This window comes from Zalophus californianus, chromosome 13, assembly GCF_009762305.2.
Source record: "Zalophus californianus isolate mZalCal1 chromosome 13, mZalCal1.pri.v2, whole genome shotgun sequence".
NCBI classification, from domain to species: Eukaryota; Metazoa; Chordata; class Mammalia; order Carnivora; family Otariidae; genus Zalophus; species Zalophus californianus.
Genome location: NC_045607.1, coordinates 93805324 through 93816065, shown reverse-complemented (window position 1 = coordinate 93816065; position 10742 = coordinate 93805324). Strand labels below are relative to the sequence as shown.

General features: G+C 39.7%; 1 pseudogene; it reads right to left on the bottom strand.

The window, feature by feature from the left end:
- Nucleotides 1-4385: 4385 nt before the first annotated feature.
- LOC118356185 lies at nucleotides 4386-5480 on the bottom strand (annotated as a pseudogene).
- Between the last annotated feature and the right edge of the window lie 5262 nt (nucleotides 5481-10742).

Sequence of the window (10742 nt, the reverse complement as noted above, 5' to 3'; positions counted from 1 at the left end):
ATCCTGGAAGTTGGCATGGGGATGTGTGGAAAGACCTTGATGAAGCTGGGGACATTGAGCCCCTAAATTCTGATGAGTCTTGTTTGTCAGTAGAAGCAGCTTCTCCACCCAGTCTGAGAAATTTAACTCTGCATTATCTGAGGAAACTGTAATGGCCTCTCTTGAGGCAGTTGCCTTGCAAGACAATGCTGATTCCCTTCAGAATCCACCCCCACCACCATTCTCTGCTTCCAGATCTATGGCTTTGGCTAGTTGATTGTGGTGTCAGTAGATTGTGAAGTAGATTGGAAGCCTACTGCATTCTTACTTGGTCTGTATAAGTGAGAAAAGTTCTAGGTCAAGTGAACAAAATTTGAACCTGTATCATAAAAACAGGGAGTCACAGTCCCTGAATTGGGCCAGATCTAGAGCTCCTTGAATGAAGGGAAGGGTGGGTTCCTTTGAGGAAGAACACTGGTATACTGCCAAAATGTATGTTAGTTGTTCTCCCAGCCTTTCCCAAAGGAACCCATAGCCTTTACCAGAGTGTCTGTGCACTGGGGAAAAGGGAATAATAATAATAGACCCTTTGGTGACTGCTGGGCACTGGATCTGAAATGACACCAATTCCAGGAGACTCAATGTCACTGGTGTCCACCAGTCAAAATAGGGGCTTATGGGGTTAACATGATAGATAAATGGAGTTCTAGTTCATATCCCTCTCACAGTGGGGCTAGTGGGTCCCCAAATGCATTCTGTGGTTATTTCCCCAGTTCCAGAATGCATAATTGGAATAAATAGACTAGTAACTGACGAATTCCCACATTGATTCTCTGACCTGTGGAGTAAGGGCTACCATGGTGGGAAAGGCCAAGTGGAAGCCACTAGAACTGCCTCTACTTAGAAAAATAGTAAAGTAAAAGTAGCACTGAATTCCTGGAGGGATTGAAGAGATTAGTGCTACATCAAGGACTGGGAAGATGCAGGGGTAGTGATTCACACCACATTTCCACTCAGGTGACAATACCTTGAAGGAATGAGACAAGATGCTTCAGAAGGCTGAATATACTCTGAATGGGCACTCAGTATATGGTGCTCTTATCCCATAGCCAGGATTCACAGGTCTGGGAATCAAGGGGTGGAATTGGGAGTGGCCACTCATAACTATCCCTACTAAGATGCTAACAATATTTTTGCTTCCTGTACCCATAGTCTTATACTCTGCTAGCCTAGAAGTCTTAGTTCCAAAGGCAGGAATGCTTCCACTAGGAGACGCAATAATGATTTTATCGAACCGGGAGTTAAGACTGTCATCTGGCCATTTTGGACTCCTTCTGCCTCTGAATCAACAGGCAGAGAAAGGAGTTGCTATGCTGGCTGGGCTGATTGATTTTGACTACCTAGAGAAGCTGAACCCTACTCCACAATGGAGGTAAGAAAGAGTAGGTCTGGAACAGAGGAGATTCCTTAAGGTGCCTTAGTATTGCCATGCCCTGTGGTTAAAGTCAATGGAAAAGTGCAACAGTGCAATCTAGGCAGGACCGCTACTGGCTCAAGCCCTTCAGGAATGAAGGTTAGGGTCACCCCACCAGGCAAAGAACCATGACCAGCTGAGATGTTTGCTGAGGGCAAAGAGACTATGGAATAGGTAGTGCACAAAGGTAGTTATTAATACCAGCTACAACCATGTGAGCAGTTACAGAAATGAAGACTGTAATTGCCATGAATGTTTCTACCTTATTTTGTTATGAACATGTTTGTGTGCTGTGTGTAAGCATGTGTGTGTGCACATAATACAGTATACTTTGTTTTTGTCACTCTCTTATCCCCTTATCATGTAATGTAAGATGCATTGACTTTACATTATAGTATTTAAATACTGTTAATTTTACATTATGGCATTTCTTAAAAATTTTTATTATGTTATGTTAGTCACCATACAATACATCATTAGTTTTTAATGTGGTGATCCACGATCCATTGTTTTCGTATAATACCCAGTGCTCCATGCAATACGTGCCCTCCTTAATACCCACCACCGGGCCCACCCCCCCTCCCCCCACCCCCTCCCCTCTAAAACCCTGTTTGTTTCTCAGAGTCCATAGTCTCTCATGGTTCATCTCTCCCTCTGATTTCCCTCCCTTCATTTTTCCCTTCCTTCTCCTAATGTCCTCCCTGATATTCCTGATGTTCCACAAATAAGTGAAACCATCTGATAATTGCCTTTCTCTGCTTGACTTATTTCACTTAGCATCATCTCCTCCAGTCCCATCCATGTTGATGTAAAAGTTGGGTATTCATCCTTTCTGATGGCTGAGTTATATTCCTGGCTTATATATTCCATTGTATATATGGACCACATCTTCTTTATCCATTCATCTGTTGAAGGGCATCTTGGCTCTTTCCACAGTTTGGCTATTGTGGATTTTGCTGCTATGAACACTGGGGTGCACTGGGGGCCCTTCTTTCCACTACATCTGTGTCTTTGGGGTAAATACCTAGTAGTGCAATTTCTGGGTCATAGGGTAGCTCTATATTTAATTTTTTGAGGCACCTCCACCTTGTTTTCCAAAGTGGCCATACCAACTTGCATTCCCACCAGCAGTGTAAGAGGGTTCCCCTTTCTCCACAACCTCCCCAACATTTGTTGTTTCTTGCCCTGTCCATTTGCCATTCTAACTGGTGTAAGGTGGTATCTCAGTGTGGTTTTGATTTGAATTTCCCTGATGGCTAATGATGATGAACATTTTTTCATGTGTCTGTTATCCATCCATTCGTATGTCTTCTTCAGAGAAGTGTCTGTGTCTTCTGCCCATTTTTTGACTTATTTGTTTTTGGGGTGTTGAGTTTGAGAAGTTCTTTATAGATCTTGGATACCAGCCCTTTATCTGTAGTGTCATTTGCAAATATCTTCTTCCATTCTGTGGGTTGCCTCTTTGTTTTGTTGACTGTTTCCTTTGCTGTGCAGAAGCTTTTTATCTTGATGAAGTCCCAAAAGTTCATTTTCGCTTTTGTTTCACTAGCTTTTGGAGATGTATCTTAAAAGAAGTTCCTGTGGGCGATGTCAAAGAGGTTACTGCCTATGTTCTCCTCTAGGATTTTGATGGATTCCTGTCTCACCTTGAGGTCTTTCATCCACTTTGAGTTTATCTTTGTGAATGGTGTTAGAGAATGGTTGAGTTTCATTCTTCTGCATGTGGCTGTCCAATTTTCCCAGCACCATTTATTGAAGAGACTGTCTTTTTTCCATTGCATGTTTTTTCCTGCTTTGTCAAAAATTATTTGACCATATAGTTGAGAAGCCATATCTGCATTCTCTATTCTGTTCCATTGGTCTGTATGTCTGTTTTTGTGCCAGTACCACGCTGTCCTGGTGATCACAGCTTTGTAATATAGCTTGAAATCAGGCAACGTGATGCCCCCAGCTTTGTTTTTCTTTTTCAACATTTCCTTGGCGATTCGGGGTCTTTTCCGACTCCATAAAATTTTAGGATTGTTTGTTCAAGCACTTTGAAAAATGTCATTGGAATTTTAATCGGGATGGCATTGAAGGTATAGATGGCTCTGGGTAGCATAGACATTTTAACAATGTCTATTCTTCCAATCCATGAGCATGGAATGTTTTTTCCATCTTTTTGTGTCTTCTTCAATTTCTTTCATGAGTGTTCTGTAGTTCCTAGACTATAGATCCTTTACCTCTTTGGTTAGGTTTATTCCGAGGTATCTTATGGTTTTTGGTGCTATTGTAAATGGAATCGTTTCTGTAATTTCTCTTTCTACCGTTGCGTTGTTAGTGTATAAGAAAGCAACTGTTTTCTGTGCATTGATTTTGTATCCTGCCACATTACTGAATTGCTGTATGAGTTCTAGTAATTTGAGGGTGGAGTCTTTTTGTTTTCCACATCAAGTATCATGTCGTCTGCAAAAAGAGAGAGTTTGACTTCTTCTTTGCCAATTTGAATACCTTTTATTTCTTTTTGTTGTCTGATTGCTGTTGCCAGGACTTCTAGTACTATGTTGAACAATAGTGGCAAGAGTGGGCATCCTTGACGTGTTCCTGATCTTAAGGGAAAGGCTTTCAGCTTTTCCCCATTGAGGTTGATATTCGCTGTGGGTTTTTCATAGATGGATTTTATGAACTTGAGGAATGTTCCCTCTATCCCTATACTCTGAAGAGTTTTAATCAGGAAAGGATGTTGTATTTTGTCAAATGCTTTTTCTGCAGAAAAAAACATTATGGTATTTAAGTTATAGGATATCAAGGAGAACAGTGAACATTATTTAAGGTCTTTGCATCATTTTCTGGAAAAAGGGTTAGTGTCTTCATTTGTATTCAGGATAATTGTATGCTGGGGGAAGTATGACCATATTATTTCATATTTATGCATGTCTGAGATATAAATTTTCTAAATATTGTTATTTTGATAACCCAAAGCTGTTTTGCTACTTCTGGGCTCTTGTCCTCTCCAAGTTATACAGTGAAACCCACGGAATATAGGAAGAAACTCATTATTGGTTCCTCCCTCACAGTCCTCACTTCCTCCACTCCTTCCTGAACTATAGTTTTCTTCACCACATGGTCCCACTATGTTACTGCTGCCACCAAAATGTCCACTCTTCCTTGGACAAGAGTTATAAGGTTGTTAGTTATATTCAAAATCATTGTAATTTCCACTTGCATAATTTCTTCCTACATTGTTGTCAAAACCACCTCTGTAGCCCCCACCCTGTTTCCACAGCCTGTATCTCCACCACTGTATCTTCATTCTTCTCCTTCATAACCATGCTGCCTCCAAAAATGCCACCTCCAAATCCTCTTCCATACCCATTATAGCCATCTCCAAATCCATGTCTTCTTCCATACCCATGAGAACCTCTTCTAATCTTGCCTCCTGATCCACTGCCTCTGCATTAATCCTTCGCAGCAAAATACCTTCCTCTGCCACTCCTAGAACTTTTGATTCCTGGCATTTCTTGCCTGCACAAAGACTTTCTTATTTCTGACCACAGATGGTATGGTATTTCCACAGTACAATTTTATCCACAGGATCATGATCATCAAAAGTAATAAAACCAATGCCTCTCTTCTTTCCAGACTGCCTATCAGTAATGATCTCAAATGGTATCAAGTTTTCCATATTCCTTGCATAGTTTCTTAGGTGATGTTCCTTAGTATCTTCTTTAATTCCACCACAGGTAGCTTCTTCATAGTTACATGAGCACCAGGTCTTCCAGATTTCTCTTGCTACAGTACATTTTGACTCAACCACTCTCCCATCAATCGAATGAGATCTTGCAGCCATGATAGCACCAACCTCTGTCATGTATGAAAAAGTTACAAAACCCAATACTCTTGAGCTCTTTCATGAGGGATTTCTTATGACCACACAGTCTGTAAATTTTCCCCATGGCTTGCAGTAGTTCCTCAGACTTTCTTCTGTGGTTTCAAAACTTAAGCCACCACTAAAGAAGTTCCAGAAATGTCCCTTCTCTTTCTCCATAGCAGACTCAGTAACTTCAGCTGGACTTCAGCCAGAGAGATGAGAGAGACCTCTGCCTATGAGCATGGGCACACTTATCCTGGTGCTGCTGTCTGGAAGCCTTCTTTTCTTGTCTCTGCTTTGGTGTAATTCATACAAAAGCCTTCCATACCACAAGATAGTTTTCAAAATCGTTTATACTTCATCATGTTATGTCTTTGATTTCTTTTTACATTTGTTTTGTGAGCTAGCTTACCTTCCCACAAATAACTATTTTCTCAAGCATTTCAAACTGATTTGAAACCATTCTCTCTCACTTTTCTTCTGTTTCTGCTTCTCCCATCCTGGTTGCTTTACTGACTTTCCCTTTAGTTCTGTTCTGTTGACTTGCACCATCATCACACTGATTATTTTAGTTTTAGATTAAAAAGCTAATAATACAGGAAATTAAGCTTTATTGTTTATCACCATTGTACTGATGAATATAGTCACCTAGATAAATATTAGAATTACTTTTGGTGTTGAAAAGTATGCAAATGCTATTTTAATTGGATCATATTAAGTGTACAACTCACTTTATGGAGACCATGAATTTAGGCTTCTTTAAAATTTTATTTATATAAGACTGTGTAATTCTGCATACGTAATTCATGCAAAAATGAAAGCGACTTTTAAGATTTCTGAGATGTATGTTTTCTCCCCCAAATTTAATATAAAAATTATCTCTATTAAGCATTCAGGCCTAATTTTGCCCCACTATTGAGGCAAAACCCTTTTGAGTAGTTTTCCTCCGTGCCATGTGAATTATGAAGATTTTTCAGTCTGTCTGGTGGAAACAGGCACTATTCCTGGCCTGTGTGAGCTCACAGTATTTCCTTCTAATCCTGTCCAGTGGTTCTTTCCTCTGGGTTGCACAGGCCTTTGTTGCTCAGCAATCGGCTGATACTTGAGGGGGAAGATCCTCCACTTGGGTTTCCCTTCTCTGGCTTATGACCTGAACTTTTTCTCCATCCGGGGAAGTTCAAGGGCTTACCTGGTTTATTACTCATCTCTCAAGGTTCACTGCTCTTCATTGTCTTATATCCAATGTCTTCAAACCCATCTCCTTTTAATATTTATTATAGGCAGGAGGCTAAATCTGGTTCCTGTTACTTCATTTTGAGCCAAGGCTAATAGGAATTTGAAAACACTTGTCAAATTCCTAGAAAAACAGTGTGTGTCTCTTTATAAAGGCCTTGATGTTTCTGAGCTCTCTATTCTGTTACATCTAAACTGTGATTTTTGTACTAAAATAATTTTAGTTTTAATTTTTACAGCTTTAAGTGTTTTCACATTTACTTTGTAAAAATTAATAAAAGGAAACCTGGTTTAGCGTGGAGTCAAGAGGACAGCAGGGAGCACTCTCACACTCTCCCACATTACCACTCATGGTCAGTTGCAGACCTAACAGGAAAAGATGCACCTTGTAAATGAACACCACTAGCTACTACTTTACTAACCCAGCAGGAAGAAGGAAGATTTCTTCTGCCGGGCAACAGGTCAGCCAATGACAGACTCTCACCGCTCAGCCAATGAAAAGCCAATACACTTTCAGCTCCCCATTTACTCCAGTGGACTTTTAGTTTACAACAACCCCTCCCAAATTCCCCTTTCCTCTATAAAAGAACCTTTCAATCCTTTGATTTCTGCATTTGCCTATGGTTTGCCACAGCTTTCTTGTCCCAGGTTGCAATCATCTGCTGTTCCCAAATAAACCTATATTTTACTGGTAAAATAACCGGTAATTTTATTTCTAAGGTTAACATTACTTGTGATCAGAAACGAGATCCAGCAAAGACCCTCAATTACACCAAGGCTAGTGAGCAAACAGGTGCTGGTGCCCACAGAGCCAACTGGGCTCACTGGGTCCTGCTGACCATTTAGTTTGAGAGTAAATTTTCTCCTGGGTTTTGAGCTCTGCTCTCTTTGTGTTCCAGCTCTCCAGGCTTTATTCAGGATCTGTTTTAAGGCTTTGTTTTTTTCCAAGAGTACCCATTTAGCCTCTAGTCTGGCTCAGTTTTGGAATTGGACTGTTCTTACTGGAACCATGCTGGCCTTTGGTTTGATTCCTCCTGGAGCCAGGCTGTTCCTGTTGAAACTGTGTTGTTTTGGTATTTTTCTTTATGTTCTAGAGAAAAACCTCTAAGAAATGGCATCTCAGTCATCAAAATACTTTGATGGTCCCCCCGCCACACACATATATTGGGACTCCAGAGGATTTTATGTTTAAAAAGACTATAGTCCTTCCTCATGTGCACTGACTTAACCAAAAGTAATTTTTTAATTTTTTTTATTTGAGCATAGTTGACACACTCTGTTACATTAATTTCAGGTGTACAACAATTTGATTTAAAAAGTTTATACATTATGCTATATTCACAAGTGTAGCTACCATCTGTCACCATACATCACTATCACAATATTACTATATTCCTTATGCTGTATCTTTTATTCCCATGATTTATTCATTCCATAATTGGAAGCCTTTATGTCCAACTCCCCTTCACCCATTTTGGCAATCACTTCACCCTCTTTCTCTCTGGAAACCATCAGTTTCTTCTCTGTATTTATAGTTCTAATTCTGCTTTTTGTTTATTCATTTTTTTAAGATTCCATATATGAGTGAAATCATACGGTGTTTGTCTTTCTCAGTCTGACTTATTTCATTTAGTATAATACTCTTAAGGTCCACCCATGTTGTTGTCAATGGCACAATCTCATCTTTTTTATGGCTGTGTAACATTCCATTGTGTGTGTGTATGTATGTGTGTATGTATATATACCATATCTTCCTCATCCATTTATCTATCGGTGGACTCAGGTTGCTTCTGTAACTTGGCTGTTGTTGATAACACTGCAACAAACATAGAGATGAATGTATCTTTTCAAGTTAGTGTTTTAATTTTTGTTGGGTGAACACCCAATAGTGGAATTATTGGATCATATAGTATTTCTATTTTTAACTTTTTGTGGAACCTCTGTACTGTTTTCCACAGTGGCTGTACCAGTTTATATTCTTACCAACAGTGAATGAGGATTCCTTTTTCTCTACATCCTTGCCAGTACTTGTTATTTCTTGTCTTTTTTATTTTAGCCATTCTGACAGATGTGAGGTGATATCTCATTATGGTTTTGATTGGCATTTCCATGATGATTAGTGATGTTGAGCATCTTTTTGTGTGCCTTTTGGCCATATATATGTCTTCTTTGGAAAAATGCCTATTCAGGACATTTATTTATTATTTATTAAATGGATTGTTTTTTTTGGTGTTGAGTTATATAAGTTCTTTATATATTTTGGATATTAACCCATTATCAGATATATCATTTGCAAATATCTTCTCTCTTTCAGTAGGTTACCTTTTTGTTAGTGGTTTCCTTTGCTATGCAAAACCTTTTTATTTTTTTATTTTTAAATTTTATTTTATTGTTATATTAGTCACCATACATCATTAGTTTTTGATGTAGTGATCCCATATTCATTGTTTTCATAGAACACCCAGTGCTCCATGAAGTGCGTGCCCTCCTTAATACCCATCACCAGGCTAACCCATCCCCCTACCCCCTCCCCTCTAGAACCCTCAGTTTGTTTCTCAGAGTCCATAGTCTCTCATGGTTCATCTCTCCCTCCGATTTCCCTCTCTTCATTTTTCCCTTCCTTCTCCTAATGTCCTCCCTGCTATTCCTGATGTTCCACAAATAAGTGAAACCATATAATTGACTTTCTCTGCTTGACTTATTTCACTTAGCATCATCTCCTCCAGTCCCATCCATGTTGATGTAAAAGTTGGGTATTCGTCCTTTCTGATGGCTGAGTAATATTCCATTGTATATATGGACCACATCTTCTTTATCCATTCATCTGCTGAAGGGCATCTCGGCTCTTTCCGCAGTTTGGCTATTGTGGACATTGCTGCTGTGAACATTGGGGTGCATGTCCCTTCTTTTACTACCTCTGTGTCTTTGGGGTAAATACCCAGGAGTGCAATTGCTGAGTCATAGGGTAGCTCTATTTTTAATTTTTTGAGGCACCTCCACACTGTTTTCCAAAGTGGCTGTACCAATTGCATTCCCACCAACAGCGTAAGAGGGTTCCCCTTTCTCCACAACCTCTCCAACATTTGTTGTTTCTTGCCTTGTAAATTTTTGCGATTCTAACTGGTGTAAGGTGGTATCTCAGTGTGGTTTTGATTTGAAAACCTTTTTATTTTGATACAGCCCCAATAGTTTATTTTGGCTTTTGTTTTCCTTGCCTTGGGAGACATGTCTAGAAAGTACAGATTTCCCAGAATTGAAGCAGACAACATCTGACCAGACAGCTTTTCCATGATGTCTGGACCAGGCCAGTATATCTTCTTCTCACTGTTGTTTCTTCTCTCTTTTGTAGGAAGACAAATGCCCCTTTCTGCTTTATCCAAGTCCTTGTGAAAGGGGGACATCTCTTCTTATTGTGTTGTTTTTTTTTTTTTTTTAAAGAAACCTCATTATGATCCCAGGACAAGTAAATTTTCACTTGTGTTCTTCCAAGGGTTAGAAGGTTCAGAATTCACAAAAGTCTTCTTTCTTCTGAACTATTAACTGACTTTGAATTCTTCTCCAAATTCATGATCTCTGAATTTACAGGCTTATAAGCTGTATTATCAATAGCAGATTTGGTCCCAAACTGTTCTTTTGAGATAACAACACTGTTTTAGAATGTCTTTGAAGTTGTGCTGTTTTTGCAAAAAGTAATCAGCTGTTGTTTCATATTTATATCTGCACTGTATCTTCCCAAATGTACTTGGTTAATTCTTTCAGTGTGCTCTTGCAGTATCCACTAGTCAGCTTTTGTGGTTGCCTTTTTTTTTTTAAGATTTTTATTTATTCATCTGACAGAGAGAGAGAGAGAGTGAGAGAGAGAGAGCACAAGCTCTCTCAGGGGGAGCGCCTCTCAGGGGGAGCTGCAGGCAGAGGGAGAAGCAGGCTCTCTGCTAAGGAGCCCGACTCAGGGTTCTATCCCAGGACCCCAGGATCATGAGCTGAGCTGAAGGCAGACGCTTAATTGACTGAGCCACTCAGGCACCCCATTGTGGTTGCTTTAAGCAGAAACTTCCAGGAGGTATACATGATCCCAGGTTTGCCTTCATGAGAACCATTCTCCCCTAAGTTGGAATAAAGGCCAATAGGTTTTTTAGTTGGCTACTTTCAGACCTAGATTCCTGGTTTAGAACCATTGTACAATTTGGAATTGTTATGTTACTTCTG